We start from the raw sequence: 20,011 nt of genomic DNA, 5'->3' as shown, positions 1-20,011 counted from the left end.
TTTATCCTAGGTCTTACATTTACTGCCTCTAAACCTAAGATCTATCTCAAGTATTACAGTAATCATATTAATCAAGTGCTTCATCCACTTCCCTTCTTTTATGCTACAGCTTATATTCTGCAAGTTCTTAGGTCACAGAACCTTGAAATTCACCTTGCAGAATACACAGTCACTACAAGTTATTAAAATAATTCCCTGAAGGTTACTTATTAGTAGTAAATTTAATATTTTCTCATGTATTTAACTTTAAATGGATATTTCAGATCAGAACCTGAACTGTACTTTTCTCTAAATTGAGAGCAAGAATTGTGAATGTAACATTCCAGTCAGAGACTGAACAAATTTGTTACGTATATCCAAAATGTGTTAAACAATGGCAGTACAGACACTGCTATACATGTTGCATGGATGTACATGAAGGATATAAATTACCACAAGCACAAAGGTTTTTTTTTTTTTTTTTTTATATAACTATTTGCCAACTTTACCCTCAAATCATAAGTGATCACTGTCTAATTACAGTCTATCTGAAGTGATGGAAAGTTCCTAGTGACCTATGAGACACAAAATGTATCTACTATACAGTATATATCTATTATACAGTATTAATGACAACTAATCCTATGTGGGTTCACTTTTTAGGTACAAGTGATTCTGAGAGTCCCACCTGGGGACCTGAGAGAAGCTTACAGGTACAGGGCTGATGGCAAGGAACCAGCACTCAAGGGCAGTGAGCAAGCCCTCAGCAGAAGCCACAGCAAGCTGGCCACAGAGGGACCCTGGCTGGACAATCCCTCAGGTGGGAACCAGAGGCTGGCATCCACACCTCACCTCCCTCCTTGTTTGCACAGCACTGGTTTGCGTGCTGTGCTTAGTGGGTACCACTTGTGCTTAACCATGTTGGCCAAAACTGAAATATACTTGTTCTTGTCTAGCTCTGGCCATCAGAAGACATGGCAAGTATATAGCACATTGTGATTTCTTAAAATGAAAATATCAGCTCTTTAGTTACCAAAAAAAATAAACAGAATCTTGAAGTACTGCAATGCCTGTGAGAGCTGTCCTCATCTGACTTGCAAGCCTGATGGTAAACGGAGGGGCTCTGGCCTGTCAGGATGCTGCTACCACTGCCTGATCTGCAGGAGTGTTCCTCCGTCCCCCTGGCATAATAGCTGGCAAACAAAAGGCAGTTGAGCAAACTTGATCTGCAATAATTGTATATTACAAACATATTTATTCTGTTGAGAGAGAAACCCCTTCAAGGCTCCAGATGAGACATTTCTCACGTATATTATTTAGCTTTTCCTGAGGCCTTAATGAATTGCTTTAAATTACAGACTTAGATATTGATTAGCCTCATTCAGTTGAAATCTAGGCTTAGCAATCTATACCGGTCTATAGTTTATTTGTGATATTATTCCTAATAAAGAGCTGCAATTAATCCACATCAAGAAAAATCAATTAATACAGATTTGTATCACAAAGAAAGAAATCCTCCTCGTATCTGCCCACTAATCCTAAAGCTTAGGCCTTTCTTTGCTACCAGGGAGGACAGACAAAAAATATTGATTTCACCCTATTTTAAAAACTTACAGTGATACAATAATAGCATGCAGAACAGACGGGGCTTATCAATTAAAACTATTTTTATATATGATGATAGATGAGGACACACAATGCCTGCTCTCTGAATTATTATTCATTATTAGTATGATGGACTACTAGTTTTGTAATAATAATCCATAATGTTTCTGTTTCCATCATTTCATGCATAGCTTTCAAAGAGTCTGAATTCACTTCTGGTATGGTTATGACTCTTGCAACTTGTGAATTACAGTACAGTAATGGTTCTAGGAACAAAATTGCAGTTAGCTGCAGCTGCATGGGAAAGCAGAACTATTCTGTATAATTTTAGTCTAATGGTACAACATGAAGGAACACAAGATGTTATCCAAGTTAAGATCTTTCTATTTTTATCCAGTTCTATCTCTCATTTGAACTTAGCTAATATCTAACCTGATTTATTAGAAGTAAAAAATCTTATCACGGTCTTCTTGCAGGAAGCATCACATAAACACCACAAATTAGATTTTGCAATTTTAGAAGCCAAACTTTATCCTTGCTACACAAATAAGACAACAATGTGTCATTGTCCTTTCACAATTCCTACTGTAAACAGTTTATGTGATTTATTCTTTTGCATGCGAGATAATTACATATTTTATACCAGTGTATCATCAGTATGTTGTTATTCTGACTGCCCCATAATAGAAATTGTGTATTTTCCCACTGCAGTGAATGCTAGTCTTAACATACATTGGCCTCAAAAAGCTAAAAATATCAGAGTACTGTTGCCTGTGGGAAAGTTTTGCTGAAGTTATTTCTGTTAAAAGTTTAATATTAGTCTCTTCCATTTTTCATACTGTATCTGCCATTCACATTTAATGCTGTCTTCTCTCATATGCAATTACTTACAAGTACTTAAGTGTCACATATGGCACATATTAGGCAAATAATGCCCTAATTCACTCTAATGCTAACATTAATATGAATGATTAGGACTGAGATAAGTACTAGAGAATACCATTTTAAAATAAATTGTGATGACATAGCAACAGCTATATGAAGGATTAAGGAGTATGGATTATTGCAGGTTATGGTTCAAGATATCAAATGATATGGCTCTGTGTTTGCTCTTGCCAAGTACACTAGGCAATTAGAAGCCCAAACTGACAACTATAATTCTTTGTATCTTTGGATTCGTTTGCTTAGTTTTTTTAAAAACTCCTCCAGTTTTTGATAGACAGTAAGTTCTGAAAAAAAATAAAGATCAACTTGCTGTGAGCTGTCTACATCCACAAAAAGCTTTTTCAACAGCTGTTTAATTTATCTGGCAATCTAGAGCCAATCTGAGTGCAGACACAAAGGAAAAGCTCTACTTTTTATAAACATTCTATTTTGAACCCTAATGCATATGTTAAAGGAAGATGTCAGGAAATAAATGACAACATTGTTCCTTTAAATTTATCTCTTCTTAATAGTATTTTTACTTGTCTTTCTTCAGAAGATAATGGAAGCCTATTTAGAAACCTTAACTCATCATATTAAACCCATAAGACCCTACACAGCTTTCTACCTACAAAGTACAATCCTCATGTTTCTGATCTCTCCATATGATACTTAATATACTCATAACATATGATATACTCATCAGTTTGTAAATCTACATGATTCCATTCAAGGTAATGAACAATGAGCTGAGAAACATTAACTATTCCTTCTTTAGATTATCAGATTTTGGGGAAGACCAAAGAACGAAGGTACCATTAGCTTTTGGCTCACTTGAATACTTTTTAACACAATGGAGAAAAATATTTCAGTTACTGAAGGTCTGACCAAGTGTCAATTACCTTCAGCTTCGATGAAGCTTGCAAGTGAAGGAATATTGGTGATGTTCTACATAATGTCATGATTGTTAGCATGAGTAAGTGATGGTGCAGTTAAGAAAAAACAAAAGAACGATTAAATGGTTTTCTCTTGGGAGCTGTCTGCACCGGTATGTAAAGATCAGTCTCAGTCCAGTCTCAGCCTCAGCTTTGATATTCTACATCAGCTTAAGCACAGTGTCTTCTGGAGGGAACAGCCTTTTGATTATTCATTACAAATGGGTGATCTCTGGGCCTCAGTGAGGTTTCATGGATTATCTCTAGTAAGAAACCACATATGTGGATCCAAAATTAGTCACAAAACCTTCTCTCACACTGCTGTTGCCAGAATAAGGACACTCAAAATTAGGAGGCACTGAGGCAATACAATGATATGTGGTATACATGTAAAAAACAGTTTTTGTGCAAGATAATCTTTCATAAAGTAATAGGTGCATTAGCATTGCATCAAAACAGGGAACACAAGCAATGAGAACCAAGCATCTATTCCACCATGGAAAACTGTTGTATTCATTGTTTCTCATTACTGAATTTGTATTTTTAGGTCAAAGAAGACATGCTTAATTTTGCAGATTCATACAGGACATTCCATTTGGATTATCCAACACAAAATTTACATCAGTGACTTCAGCTCAAGTTACAGCCTGTCACCCTGATGTGTGCTGCTGGTGGTACAGCAAAAGCTGAGTTAGGATCCTGGCTTTGCAATACAAGACATAAAGAAAACATAAAAATACACTTCAGGACATACCAAGATCAGCATGTTGAGTAGGAAACCTCTTCAGATAGTCAGTTATGACAACAGAAAGTTGGACGTAAGTATGTGCACATTTGTCCCATATTTCTACCGCCAATGCAGTGTATTCTACAGGGTTTCCTAAATGGATTTTTACTCAAACTAGAGCATATCTTTCAGTACAACTACTCTCTGATTTTAAAATTTGTAGAAATTCAGAACCTACTTAATCTTCACTATGTTATTCTAGAGAAATGCAGAAGTAATGTAACTTTTACTTCCCTGTTTGACAGCTCCATTTTAATAAAAACATAGCTGGTATTTGCCACTTAGTGTTTCTGGAAGATCCAACCTAGAACTTCTGTGATTCTGTGATTATACACAGCTGATATCTACTGTAAGCACTGGCACTCCACAGAATCATTCAGCTCATTTAAAATTTCTGGATACAGGTGTGTGGATATCTTGATTTTAACACTAATTTCAGTACTTTGGGTTTAAGCTCCTGAGTTACAGTTGGAAAGGAAAACATTTATGACCACTATACTCATTATATGATACGGATTTTTCTGAAATAAAGCCAGTTCTATCACTTCTACTGTATTGTTCTACTATTTTAAGGTAGTGAAAAAGAATAATATTGTTCAGGCTTTCTTCTTAATAAATTTAAAAATTATCCTGGTGGACATGGATCCGCCTGTTCTCCTTATGTTTCCTTTATTATTATTCTGCAGTTTTAAGCCTCTCACTCATATGTATTGCTACAGGCTTCCTTTTCTCCATATATATAAGTAAATATATTCATATATACATGTAACAGCTATTTTCCCTTCTCTACTAACATACTACTTGGTGATTTTTTTAACGACAGTAAATATCTTTATTAATTGTGGCTTTTCTGAACAGTCAATAAAACAACTTCATTGGGAGTATTTATATGCTTAAAGTTAAGCACATATCTAAACGTCTCCTTGAATTGTAGTGTATCTGTTTTCAATGAAAGACCAAAAAAAAACAGAATAACAAAATTGGTTTGTCTTAATCTGGAAATCTGAATTAACATGGAATATAGCCAGTTTTTAGCATAACTTCCTCTCAGTTTGTTCCTTATTTTCTCTTCTGTTCCTTTTCTGTTTGATGTTTTGATTTATTTTCACCTCTCGCTCTGTCATTTTAATTCCATCATGCATGTCATCCATGTCCTTGTGAGGGCTCTCTCTCAGATAATATGCTGTGTGGCTTTTATATATATGCACATATACACATAAACACACAGACATACATACTTGTTTCTTCACTTATGTGTAAGGAATGCTTACACTATTTTTCCAGCTGTTTCTGTAAGCTCAATATGCTTATATGTAATGAATATCCTATTCATTAAAAAACAATCATAACTGAACATGAGTACATTTAATACATGTGCATTAAAAATATTTTCCTTTAAAGGTGAGCTGCAAAGGGAATTGAGGCAGGGAAATAAATCTCACCCAAACCTCCTTTTTTTTTTTTTTAGCACATGTAAGTTTTGCCTGTAAAATTCCACCCTCTCCTGCTTCCCTCATCTCTGTCTTCCTGATATTTTGAAGGCCTGTACTACAGCAAATGCTTTGCCAGTTTATCTATTTCCTATGGACAGAAACTAAATCTATTGAAAATGACTGCACCAACTGAAGTGTGTCCCCCAGATGCTGATGAGGGTTTGGGTGTCTGTAGGAGACATATCGTACATTAATGTAGCAAAATCAATCTAAGCTAATTTAATTGTGCTGGCAAGAATTGTGTGAATACAAAATGCTTGAGATACAGAACAACAGTGAGTATATTAAAAAAATCAAGCTGTGAACTCTTTCAAGCTTTCATTTTAAGTCATCAAGAAGTGATGAAAAAATGTAATAAAAATAATCATTTGCAGGTCACTTTTAAATTATGTGACAAATGCAGACAGTGATATCATAACACTGAACCAGAGAAGACTCACATTCTCTCATCATTCATTTCCTTTCTCTTTACATTCCCATGCACTGTACCTCTTTTATACTTTTCCTTCTTCCAATTAACTTTTCCATATTGTCTGCTTCCTTCACCTCTCAGTCTTCTGCAGAGCACACTGCTATCTTTATAATCTTGCCAGGCCTCCTCAGGGACTAAAAGTACTGCAGTCTTTCCCTAACAAAGTTCTGGCACTTCCTCTTAAAGCTTCTTCTGGAACCTGGAAATGAAGAAGCATGTGAAAATGACAAATAATCGGAATAAAAGTCAACTCACATCTTTGGAACTCAGAGGGACCCTGGACTGAGTGCTGAGGGAAAAGCACGGTCTCATCTGATCACAGCATGAGCGGGGTAAATTCACTGTCTGAAACTCAGTAGAGCAGGAAGAGTTTATGAAGGCTGCCATCAAGTGCATGGAGCCCTACAGGACTGAGCATCAAAGAGATCTGTGATAATGTTCATTCAGACAAATTCTGCTGGTGACAAATGATTCATCACGGAGCAATACACGAAGCCAGTAGGAATCAAAAGGTAATAGTCAGGACACCAAAATTTATTTCCAGCTAAACCACTAGTCTGTTTTGTAATCCTTACATCTATATTCATTTTCACCTCCTTTCTAAAGCATTTGCATCAAACTAGGAACCTTTTGAAGACTGCTTAAGGCAGTTAAGCAGTTAGGTTAGGTTCTGTAGACACTTCTGTAATAAGAATAAATCATCAGTAATGATGTATCACTGGTGAGCTCTAAAACATTTTAGAGAAGTACAAACTCGCTGACATTTCTTGTATGTTCCAGGCAAACATATATGGGAATATAAATGGAACACACGTGTATATATTTTATATATACATATTATATATATATATATTTACACACCCATGTACGTATCTGTGCATGTGTGTGAATGCAAATGTACATACATGTCTGTCTCTAAACAAGAAGTATACCAAAGCTGAAGGAGAGCAGAAAATTAATAGTTTGAACTAATGATGCTTTTTCATTTATTTATTTATTTCCAAAATGCCTTTAGTTTCAAAAATTGCAGTGATAATTCAGAAGGTTGCTAATGGATAGAGTTGTGAACTCCTCTACTATGAAACAGAACAGTTAAATTCATTACTGGACATTAAGCTAAATCTTAATTGCTGTGGTTTAGCCAAGTTCACAATACAGTATGAGCCCATGTAAGCAATGAGTGCTCATACGTGCGCATCCTGCGAGTCTGTGTGTCCTGCTTGCTGACAAAACATGTACACTGAATCTGCAAAAACAAATGCAGGCAAACCGAAGTCTAAGAGGCCAACTCTGTTCTCTGTTGGGTTAGTGAGGAATCCAGCGCTGGACACAAGTGCTGGGAAAGGATGTGCTTCTGTACGTACCAGAAGGGCTGCAAAAAGGTGGGGTCATGGAGCAGAAACTTGCTGTCCCAAATCTGGAAATCCCGCCAGCCCAACCCTGCAAGCCAGCTCTGACAGAAGCTATGTAACTGTTCCCGGTGGGGTCAGGGGGACATGGGCCATATGGTTGAGTGCATAAGTTTATAATTCAACAATGGAAATCACACACCTCAGGGAGAGCAGGTATTTTCTGATCAATGTAACTGGAATCAGTGCCTGAAAGAATCTGAACTTGGCTCTGTTGCCTGGAAAATAATAATTTCTCAAATTCTGGTTTTGCTTGCTCCCCAATGGCTGATCTGCTTTGCTCCTGTCACGCACACTTTATACAGTGAGAAATCAGTCCTCCTGTTTGTGGTGTTTTTTTGTGGGTCTCTTAACTGCTGCTATGGCAGGTAAGCTTGCAGGCTCTTATGAGCCACGACATTTAGGAAAAATGCTTTTGCAGCAGAGTATGAAATTTGCCTACTACCCCAGTGCCATAACGTGATCATAGAATCATTAAGGTTGGAAAAGACCTTCAAGATGATCTGGTCCAACTATCCCCCTACAACCAATGTCACTGACTAAACCACGTCCAACCTTTCCTTGAACATCCCCATGGATGGTGACACCACCACTTCCCTTGGCAACCCGTTCCAATCCCTCACAATTCTCTCTGAGCAGAAATGTCTCCTCATTTCCTACCTGAACCTCCCCTGGCACAACCTGAGGCCATTCCTTCTAGTCCTATCACTTGTGAGAGGAGGCCGACCCCCAGCTCCCCACACCTTCCTTTCAGGTAGCTGTAGAGAGCAATGAGGTCTTTCCTCAGCCTCCTCCAGACCAAAAACCTGCAGTTCCCTCAGCTGCTCCTCACAGGACTTGTGTCCAGGCCCTTCACCAGCTCCGTAGCCCTTCTCTGGATACGCTCAGCAAAAATTGTAACAGGAAAAAACAAAGTGTAATTAGCAAAGACTTGTCCATAAAATTATGCTGAGTACACCAGAAGTGGCAGCTAAAGCGAGAACCTGTGACAGCCACAGAGCTTTCCACAGTTGCGAGGTTTGGGGCCTAGTTCCGGCCTGGTTCGCCTTCTCTCCTCGCCCCCTCCCTGTCTTCACAGCAGCTTCAGGACATGCCTGTTGTTCCTTTCTCCTCTCATCTTCTTTGTCCCTTTCCTTGTTCAGGTCACACTTCATATACCCCCAGCCAAAAATGGGGCCCAGCTGATGCTAATTATTAATTAGATTACCCCATGCGCTTTAAAAAAAATGATGGAAAAATGGCCACAGCAGCAGATGAGGTTGATAACGAGACTGTTACTGGCTTAGGTACCTCCAGTGTCCACTACTACTGAGTTTAAGCCCAATTCAGTAAAAAACATGCAGGCTGTTCACCACCAGCACCTCACCCACACGCTATAAAAGCCTTCCAGGAAGCACCAAGTTAGCAGGGGACATCTGATGACCTTGCAGAGTGGGGTGCTTGGCCACAGGCATGACAAAGTTTTCCACATCTCACCTTCAAGGGTTTTGCTTGCTTTTCTTTTTGGTAAAAGACAGCTTGTGAAGTAACTCCTGACAGAGGTTGCTGGTCCTGGTGAAGGCCAGCCACAATAATCACCTCAGTACACGGCCCTGCCTGCTCAAGACAGAGTTCTGGAGTCCTAGCCATAGGGACAGTGATGAATGGCAGATTTATATTGTAAAAAGGCTAACAAGTATCAGCCTCTTGTCACCTGCCTTTGTCAAACCAATGACAGACCAACGACAGAAGGCAATATGTCTTCGCTTTCTTCGGTGCCTAATTTCCAGGGTTTAGTGCAAAAGTGGAAGTTTCTCTGTCATACCACATAGGGGCAAACTTGCAAGTGAAGGTTTTCAAGATAAAATATATGGAGCTGGGTGGGCACCTGTATGCAGGCGGGAGTGGGAGTGTGGGATGTTGCTCACTAACCATATATATAATGGTACTTACACAGAGTCATATAGGTATTTTACTGCATCACACCTTAATGACATCAGCTGATAACACACTGGTATCACGCATGCCAATGGATACTAATACTTGTAGCCTGACTGGTATGGAGCTGGTTGGATTATTTACTTGACTCACTGGAATTTAGCTTTGTCTGCTGTTCTCAGACATTGCAAACTTCCACAACACACTATCAATGAGCAAGCAACAGTTCACAGCCAGAATTATCAGACAAACTGATATAACATATTAGACCTCTTTTTTAACTTTCTGACACCCCCCCTTTTTTTTTTTTTTTCTTTTTTTTCTTTTTTTTTTAATTTTGCTTGGGCTTCAATACTTATGAAATGTTCCTTTTGCATTCAGGGAATAGGCTTAACCCAGGTAACAGAAGAGAGAGGTTCTTGGCACACAGACCAACTGCTACTGTACTTGGCACTGATCAGATGAACACCAGGGACTACTTTAGAGAGGCCAGTGTAATCTCTACGGCCATCAATTACTTGCTGAGAAAGTTCACATCTTCCAGCTAGCAGCAGCTGTGCTGATGATTTCTTTGATACATGACGCTATACATTTAAGAAGTACACTCAATAGCCTTTTGCCTTTCCTTTAAGACCTCTAGTCCCTACCAGCAATAGGTAACGTTTTCAAAAGAGCCTAGAGCCTATTTTCCAGAATGATTTAGTCACAGGCTCCCACATAAGCTTATTCATCCTGCCGCTGGGGCTGTGGTTACACACACATTTCTCCAGGACACGGAGTCAACGTCAGCAGGCAATGCCCACTCTGGCTCGCTGCTGCCTGCTCCCATCCTGCTGCCACCCCTCAGTGCAAAACAAGGAGGGCAGTGTAGAGACTGCCGCAAACGGCCCTGGCGGTGGCAGCATGACCTGCTGGAGCCAGAATTGCCACAGAGAGAGGTGTTTGTGGAACCAGAGCCTCAAGCAGTTCTCAGTCGGGAAAATAAATGTCCATGGAGCTCCAGCCTACCACAGCTAGACTGCTTCCAATACCTGAGCTCTAGAGATAACCCAGGTAGCTTTCCTTATCACCCCTGGCAGGTGTCTAGGTACACTTTTAGATGCTTCTGCTGGTTTGGGATTGCCTCATTCACTGGTGGAAATAGCAGTGTTCACTTTCCAAGAACCTAAGTCCCATCAATTATTGTGTTTCAATGGAGAAAGCAAGCATGAAAGCTCCTGGAGATGGACGGCCTTGGGCTAGCAAATCCTGGTCCCTCAAGACTTACTGCTTTGCCTACTGCAAACACACTATCTGACAGCCATAAATCACAAACTTATTATGTAATGGTCATGCCATTTCATAGACAAAGATGCATTTCACAGGGAGTATGGTTTTAATAAACAGGCAGCCTTTCAGTGGCTAGACTGGAATAAGCCAGTGATCTCAGTCCAATTCCTGCTGGAAAGGTAGTCACAGCACAAAAACCACCAGCACAAGCAGCCAGACTGTTACACATGGCAATGGGAAGCTGAATGGCTTTCTTGCCCCAGTGGTGGCAGCAGGCACGTTTACGGCAGGAGCACCAATGCCCTCAGCAGGCTGGGCGAGCCCCACAGAGTTGAGGCGCTGCAGGCGGCTCTGCCTGATCCAGATTGAGACTTTGCTGAGGATTTTGCTACTTGGGGCTGCCTTGCTTGGATGCACACAATTATCTTTAGACATTTAATTAGTTCATCTTAATGCTACTATGCAGTGAACTGAGGGATTCATAGGGCTGACTGAGTTAAGACCCAAATTCACATGTGCAAAGCATGCACTTCTGAAATGCAATGAGAAATATTCATTATTCTTGGATAGAGCTCCCTTTTAGTTCAGCAGTTATAGCAGCTGTCGTCATTTACTGCATTAGCAAGCACTGTTCCTGTGAATTTATATCATCGTATCCTGGAGTTCCTTGCCAGCAATATGCTTAACCCACTGCTGCAAAATAATCCCATATATATTGGCTACATATTTGAGATATTATGATTAGACTTTTTTAGAGGGTGTTAGGAATTATTTTTATAAATGTGGCATGTGTGTATGCACAAGGCTTTTTACAATCAACCTTAAAAAGGAAAGAAATATATTTTCATTTTTAAACTTACTTAACTGACATGGTTTCCCCTGGTTTCTGATAGGCATCAAACTAATACAGCCATCCTGTTACTAAGAAATATTTAGGAAATAACCAAAGAAGTAATGTAACTTAATATATTTTCCTGACGTATGATTCTAACAGATTTCCCATAAACTATTAAATCTGTCATTATAATGGAATAGGTGATGATATCTGAGAATGTCTGATGAGGTCAGTCAGAAGGCTGATAGATACGTGCCTTTAAGAAACACAGCGATTAGCAAGCAACTTCACTATGCTCTGCAGTTCCAAGCCATGCAATAACCTTGTCCTTCCTATAACATCATCTTCAACGTGTTAGAGAAAATGCATAGAGGAAACACCTGATCAAAACATCTTCAAATTTTGGTTGTTATAAGGATACAAGAAGTTTGACTTTTTTTTTTTTTTTTTTCCCAATGACTTTTAGACCTCAGAGACTTCAGCTTGCAGAGTAAAGGGCAGTTTTATTCAACAGAGAAAACCTTGTATATTCCAGCAGATGCACAGCTGCCGTTTCATGTGCAGACAAACCCTTTATGGCAAATTAATTCTAAGAAATAATTTCATGGAGGAGTATGAACCTTATCAATAATGATCATAAAATAGCAAAATCTCGTGCAGTTAAACAAAACAGTATGTGTGACTGCACTTTGAATGGGAAAAATAGATATAGGAACAGCATGTCTCTAAATCCTTTTGATAAGCCTTGTAGAGTGTTGATAGACAATTTATGCACAAGATTCACCAGACATTCCCTGCTGGGTCTCATCCACTGAGGATATAAATCTGCCAGCACAGCTACCACATCATCCACAGCTCCAGAGTTTGTTCCTTGAGTCAAATTGCAATGGCTGGTGTGCATTGCTAAAACATTGGTGTGCTAGTCAAAATGGCAGCCCTCAGGAACACCCATGTTTGGAGACTATTGTTAAGTTTGTTAAAATAAGTTAGACCATCTTTCTCCACAGAGGGTTTGAAAACTTACGTTTCCACTTTCATTGAAATTCAGAGCCCTCTGGGACAAGGGATGCTACAGCTCTGCACTGTGGAGTTTGAACTTGAAGATAAAGATAAGATAGGTGGTTTACCCAGCCAACAGATTGCACCTTTCAGACTTTTTTAAAAAAATATTATTATTATATTTCTAATGTGTCTGTTAAGAACAGTATTCTGGCTAGTTTCTTCTTGCTCCTTCCCTCCCTCATACCTTTTTACTGAGCCACCTATCTGACAAATTAAAAGGAAGTCCCTAGTGAGCTCAAAGCACAACTGTATCTGCTTGGATTTCCTGCCTACCAACACTGATTCAACACAAAGACACTTTCCGAAGAGCTGGCAGAGAGTCCCTTGGGCATCACCCCAGCAAGGCAAATTCGGGAGCTGCAGGTATCCCTATTTCTGACCAGCCTGCGTTTTCCTTCTCTAGATTTGCATAGCCAAGCCTGGATAAGGATGTGAACCCATCCCATAAGCTGGAACACACAGACTCTATTCAAATCAGCACTGCAGGACTGGTGCAGTGTCTTCGCAAACTGGAGCTGACTTGTTGATCCTCCTGCGCTCAGGAGATTGCTGTCTGGCACCGCTAGTGAGACTGAGATTTCTGACTACAACCAGGAGAACTTTTCCATGCACCAGTGTGCCAGGAAAACAAGGATACTCCTTGCAACAGTTGCTCCCTGAGGGAGGAGGAAATTAGGGAGAGGGAAACACAGAATTACAGCTACTTCACACTACTGACTTGGCACGTGTGCTGGTATTACCAGCTGTCAGAGCCTTGCTCTAGGAAAATGCTGTGGCCACACCTCTCAGAGCTCGGTGACAGTGTGGTAAAGGATGTAACAAAGCACAGAGGTAGGGGTGAGTGCAGTAAAATTAATCAAAGGGCCTGGTTCTGCAAAGATATGCTGTCCATACGCTGACTTCTTTACAGGGGACTTAACTCCCTTCCAGACTGGATCTTCTATTCAGATCAAGCTGTTGCAATAGATTTTCAAGAATGATAACGTAGTCTGAGCCTATGAGACACTGAGCCCTTGAGTTCAGGGAAAGTTGTGGGTGCTGTGATTAGACTTCTAGATAAACAAATCCTAAGGGATGTTCCTGCCCAGCACTTAACATTTTCAGTGAGATACAGTACTGAGTCTTTTGGAAAAGAGTCTTAATTTGTCCTTATTTAGAATGGCAAGAGCTTCTGTCTACAAAACTGCTTTGATATTTTCACATTATCTGCTATTAAAATCAAAGCAGTGTGTTGCATCACACTTAAGTGCTACCTGCAAGGAATAATCTGTCACTAAGTGAAGATAATAATCGCTGAATGAATGAATTGAGGTTACAGACTCTCCAGTCCCTTCATTATTTAAGTAGAAAAAGGTGTTTTGAAAATAAAGCAGAGTTTCAGAGAAGAGTCTTGGCAATAACTGATGTTTTTCAGTGCAAGCCATGTGATATGCCTCAGCAGCTCTCTAGCTGCTTCTGAGCTGAATACTGCTCTACTGTATATCCTGCTTCCTGGAGTCATCTTGGCTTATTTAAAGACATCCACCAGGCCTTTTACTTAAATTTCAGCTGTAAGCATGGAGGAATACAAAACATTTTTAGACTGACCCCAAAATACTGTGTTGGCATATCTAAAAGCACCATTAATTTCATGTGAAAGCCACACCTTTAGCACCACAAATCCACCCACCAGCTATACATTCAATCCCAAACTGAAAGTTATGCATGTTCTTGCTAACCTAGTTTTGTATGTGTGTGTTTTTTTTTTTTAACAATAGGCCTAAATCCATATTAATGATCCAAAAAGTGACCAGGCCTCAGCACCTTTTGTCCTCTATACATTAACTATCCAATAATCAACAGTAGCTGTCCTGTACTCTGGTGTCTTTGGCCTAATTCAGAGGGACAGATATTTATCATCACCCTTGAATTGGGTGACCCATTCTGACAGGTCGACATCCTTATTTATGTAACAATGTCATAGACAGTAACTGCTAATGAGTGGAGTGACACAGGGGTCTGTTAGATGGAAAGGCAGAGGAAAGCTGAAAAGGGCATGAGGGGTTAATGGGACTTTTCTGTTCCAGCCTCCTGGGATGTGTAATTATGTCCTAATAAGAAATGAATGTATTGATTAGATTAGTGTGCAATTGTGTTCGTGTGCGCACGTACAGTGCCGCATGCATATAGTCAGTAATTGTGTGTGCCTCTATTTTTTCTGTATGTGTTTTTAACGTAAACTATCTTTGTCCTTTGGCCAAAAACAGGCAGCACACTCCCACAGTCCTCTTCTTGTCCTCACTGGGGCAAGCTCCTTGTGAATCCATGTGGAGTTTATCTGAGTAAAGGCTGAATTCAACTTCAGTAAACTCCAAATAAGGCCTTCAGGATTAGGCCCTCACAAACAAATGACTTCCTATTTGCATTGTTTGGTACAAATACCCACCATCACTTAAAACAGCAGCCAATGCATTGTAAACAATAAATGAGCGTTGTCTGCTTAGGAGACCTTCCACCAGACAAAGTAGGCCATGCTCATCCCTAATGTAAGTCCTCCTCTATCAGCCTGCTTACAGTAGAGAGGAATTTGGCCCAGCATTCTTTCTCATCAAGTAAAATATGTTCTCTGACAGGTCAAGGAAAGCATCCTTCACACACTCACAAAGGCCCAATTCTCCGCTGCGTCTCCTAAGTGTGTGATCTGAACTTGAGGGCGAATTCCCTTGATGGGAAAGACAAAACAATAGAGAAGAGCAGGGAGAAAAAAAAAAAAAAAAAAAAAAAAAAGAAAAGAAAAGGAAAGCATGTCTGAAAATCAGAGCTGCCCATGGCTCAGGAGGCAAAGGAATGCAGCTGATAGTGGTACTCCCGCCTATTGGTGCTGATAGGAAAAGGCAGAATTGTGGCTTTTCATACCTTGTAAATACTGCACAAACTCCAGCTAGGAACAGAGCCTTATATGTCCAGTAGGCTGGTATTTGATGCTTGATGCTTGGGTAAATAAGGAACAACAAGGGTTAGCCTGGCAGTAGGAATAGAGTTTTTGGGTCACAATCTTGGTTCCTTGTCCCTGGGATAACGAAGGCCACAGAAACAGCGTGCACAAGCCTTTGATAAATGAGTACCTCCAGTAGCATGCTGAAGAAATAAATTACTTTCTAGTGACTCCCTCTGGAAAGAAGCAGCATTATTAGGCTCTAGTGGGATTTCCTTCTATCCCACTCTTGACTAGGACCTTTGTGAGGCAACGGGGGAAAAAAAAAAAGGAAATCTGAAGGATTCCTAAGTCTGAGAGGGCCCACTTTACCAAACTGCAATTTTTGTGAACTGTGGCTAGAATTCCAGACATAACACTCAGGAAAGGCTGTATTACAGAGAGGTAAAAAAGGACTTACTGAGCAAGGTTTCTGAACATTTCAGAAATGTTTGAACTATCTAATATAAGAGTACACTGTGAGGTCAGTGTCACAAGAGAAACATCCCTTGAAAACAGATTCTGACTAATCTAGATTTTTTTTCTAAAGAATGAAAGATGGCAGGTATGGCAAACATTGCACTTGCAACATGAAGATCACTTGAGCCCTACTACTGAGAGATACCATCACAGCTAAAAACAATTCTTGCCCATTGCACAATATTTCTACTTCAAATTTTCCCATTGAAGGAGCACTGTGGAGGCATTTTGGTAAGTGTTTTGTATAAAATATTTTAGGGAACATACTTATAAAAGCAATTGTAATGCTATTCCCCACAAAAAGACTTAAAATCAAAGATGGGTATAACTCTGAATGTCCACCTTCTCAAAATTTGCCTCAGGAGTCAAAATACAGAGTAAAAACCTGGCCCTGGCAATGTCTGTAGGAGTTTTATCATTGGCTTCAGTAAGGTTGAGACAGCATCTGAAGTGAAAGCACTGGAGAAGGAACAGCCTAATAAAACCACGGTATTTTCTTCCACATTATGTACGAAGTTAAAGCAAGTTCAGTATCCAGAGTGAATGGCAGAAAGACGCTCCAAAGGAAGAGGCATTCCTAATGCCATAGTTCAAACGCAGGTCTGAAAAGCAGACGCAGGAAAGTTAATTTTTCAGTGACTGCTGGCCCTTTGACTCCTAATAGTTAAGGGTGGGTTCACATTTGGACACTCAAACAAAACTGATTTTGCCATTATATTGATGGGAACTTTGTAACGCAATGAATCATCATCAACCGGCTGATTTATTTCAGAGGGCAACTTGAAGCAGCCAACTTGGAGCAAGGTAGCCCAAACTAAGCAGAAATATCCTTCCCCGTCCCATTTATTAGTGTCAGCATCAGCATAAGCTTTTCTCCTTAATGGACCAATCTTTCATTCAGGCCATAGAGGATCCTGAGAAAGTTTTCCTCGTTTCTTTATATTTTGCCAAACTTCTAAGTGAGCTCCTAAAAACTTATTGAAAGAGCATTACTCAGTCTGACACATTCCATTTATTTCAATATGGTGACAAAGAGAGAAGATCTAGTTAAAAATATTGCAATAGCCTTATGGGATACTTATGGGTTTCTTAAATGTAATACATCACAATAGAATACTTTGTTTTTGTAGAAGGGCATTCTGTATTCGCCAAAAAAGCTGCTGACTTAATCATTAGTTATGATGAGAAGAGATTTAGTGCTCTCTTTCTTTACACTGTCAGTGAGAACAATGTCTATGAAAAAGCCTATGCTTCCCATTATAAATCACTATAAGCTCCATGAAAATTTCTCCTCTACCCTGGGGTTTAAGTGAGCAAATACTCAGTGATGCAGACTCCCAATAGTAGCACTTCATGCCTAGCTCTACAAGTTTATGAAATGCTATGGTTCAATATAAGTCTAGGCACTACCCCTGCATGGAATTTCCATTGTGTAGCAATTTATGTATGGCTAGTCTTTGATTAAAAAAAAAAAAAAAAAAAAAAGTGAAATACCTACGAGTTTCCCCCTCTTTCTTTGCAACTATATATATTTTTAAATACTTTCAAACTGGAACACAGTATCACTTTTACCATTAAAAATGTATATTAAAGCTTATCTACCCTTTAATTTTTCATCCCCTAACATTCAGAAGAAAACCTTTCAGACCTTATTTAGGGTAAGCAAGGATTCAAAACTGAAGCTATTCAAAAAATAAATAGCTTGTAGATGTTTCTCTTCATTGAATAAAGAATATTGGATCAGATCATCATAAGAAGACAAATTCAACCATAAGTGGTATGGGAGGAAGTTCTGAAATTTATAAACCTCTCTCAAAATAATTTGTATAAGAAATACAGATTTAAAAACCTAGAACAAGGCATCCAGATTTGAAAATCTTTGACCTTCCCTGTCTTCCTACTTTCCCCTTTCCCTCCTCCCCCTTACCATAGTCACATACACTGGCTGGATTTTATTGTAAACTTTGAAAAGAAAAAAAAAAAAAAGAGCGTTCCACACATCTGCAAGCATTTTTTATTTGTTTGTTGGCCCAAGCTGACAGCTTTTTTTGTGTTTCCTAGTTTATCAGAAGTCTATCAAAATATTTTGAAGAAAAGGAGCCAGGACACTTTCCCTAGATTTTAGTGCCCTCCAATATTTAAATTAATTCTTCTGTTTTTGTTTGTTTCTTTGTTGTTTCCCTTATTCATTGCTTTTCTCATTTCTTGAAGATAATATCTGTATTTCAGGAAAAGGAGATGTTTGTTTCATGACAACAAACTGTCTCAGTCTCCTCCTTTTCCGGGTTTAACTTTTTGAGCTTTATTCAAAATTCCTATCATTGGGTTCAATTTTGAAAGGGAGGACTTTGATTGAAAGTTCTCAGCCACCCACACTGGACCTGAAAGGCCACTAGAAATAGCCCTTGTCTGCTTCATTTCTCAGGAACCAGAATAGACACATTCCCTCTGGTCTGCCCTAAGATATGGTTTTGGCTCAGTAAGCAAATGTCAGCTGCAGAAGCAGCTGGCTGCAGAGCAGTTTTCGTGGAAACTGGGAGCCTGTGTCCTCTGAAAAAAAAAATAATACTATTTCAATAATTTATTCTTTTTAATTTATTTTGAATGATCTTTGAAATGGGCAAGAATGACAGGAAAGTCAAATCGTTATCGGTCTTTTGATTTCAGTTTGACTATTGACAATATTACTGTGAATACAAATAATTATAAATTTATACTGAAACATTGTATGTTAGATATTGGCAAGACGTTTGTACTAAAATGCAACAAGATAAAAGCAAAAGCATTATAGGTCTCTGGCTATTATCACAGCTCCCAAAGCTACATACTGACATCAGGAGTCTGACTTTCACACACAAGCAAGACAAGCCTTAGTCCTCACAGGTAAATAATGCCTGAAGATGTCACCTACCTTAATGGCTTTATCAATGTCTGAGTTTTCAAGCAGACTGCAACACTAGAGGTGGGAATTCAGCCAGTCCTCTTAAAGGGATGAAATCCTGCCTGGGAATGGGTGGTAGTGAAGATGTTCCAGTGCCAGCATCCCAGGTGGACTCCCCACAGGAATTAGCAGCATAGCCTGTCACCCGCTGCTGTGGAGATGAGTTCTCTGAGACAGACTTCACCCTGTACCAAGATAAAGAGCAGATGACTGAAACACAATGTTTTCCAAAGAGAAGATAGCTTTTGAGTGGATAACTTTGCAATTTACATACAAAGCTGAGGTAAGGCACAAATGTGACTCCATCACGGATTGCCAAAGCCTCAAACTATCTTAACCTATCTAGAGCTTTGAACAAAACCAAAACTCTTTAAACTTCTTGAAAGTACCAAATACTCCACTAATCAAAATAATTAGCATCTTTAACGCTCCAATATTCCTCTGTCCTTACCAATACTGCAGATAAACAATCAGGTTTACTCAACCATGATTGTACTCCCCATGCCTTTATAGATCTATGTTCCTGATTCCACCTTTCTTTGTTAAGTGAAATATTTGCTTTCCAATATTCCGCTGACATTGAAAAACCTGCGGTGAAATTAAAGCTAAAATTATGAGTAATGAAATGCATGAGATTGTACTAATTGCTGCAGTCACCTCCTCGACTGATCTGTCTGGTGTCATTGTTTTCCTGTGTTCTACATCTCAGGTTGTGTGGTGGGTTTTCCCATCCAATCTCACACCAATCCAGCCCTTTCCAACAACAGATTTTGCTTTGGTTTTGAGTCCCACACCTTCTCAAGACCAGTTTACCTCTCCCTCCTCCCCGCAGCTGCTAGCCAGGGGGATACCCAAACTGCCCCACTTTGGATTTGTGCTGCTTTCTCCTGGGGGTGGCACAAACAAATGCACAGAGGGCTCTCTCAAAGGATCCTTGTCCTTTGTGCAGG

At 39.5% G+C, this 20,011-nt stretch overlaps 2 long non-coding RNA genes across 4 annotated transcripts in view; one reads left to right on the top strand and one right to left on the bottom strand.

The window, feature by feature from the left end:
• LOC137857713 (uncharacterized) overlaps window positions 1-7,945 on the top strand; it is a 55,887-nt gene extending 47,942 nt beyond the window's left edge. The window contains exons 4-6 of one of the 3 annotated variants that reach the window (XR_011097244.1): window positions 643-799; window positions 3,991-4,261; window positions 6,382-7,945. This is a non-coding gene — a long non-coding RNA (uncharacterized lncRNA). Of the gene's footprint in view, window positions 1-642; window positions 800-3,990; window positions 5,592-6,381 lie in introns of those variants that run through there. The other 2 variants (XR_011097243.1, XR_011097245.1) reach the window with 2 other exon arrangements.
• LOC137857712 (uncharacterized) overlaps window positions 1-20,011 on the bottom strand; it is a 317,831-nt gene that overhangs the window by 61,581 nt on the left and 236,239 nt on the right. Inside the window, exons 15-16 of the long non-coding RNA XR_011097242.1 lie at window positions 19,032-19,246; window positions 6,213-6,394 (exon numbers count right to left, since the gene is read on the bottom strand). This is a non-coding gene — a long non-coding RNA (uncharacterized lncRNA). The remainder of the gene's footprint in view (window positions 1-6,212; window positions 6,395-19,031; window positions 19,247-20,011) is intronic.

Source organism: Anas acuta, chromosome 5, assembly GCF_963932015.1.
Source record: "Anas acuta chromosome 5, bAnaAcu1.1, whole genome shotgun sequence".
NCBI classification, from domain to species: domain Eukaryota; kingdom Metazoa; phylum Chordata; class Aves; order Anseriformes; family Anatidae; genus Anas; species Anas acuta.
This window is presented reverse-complemented; position numbering and strand designations above follow the sequence as displayed.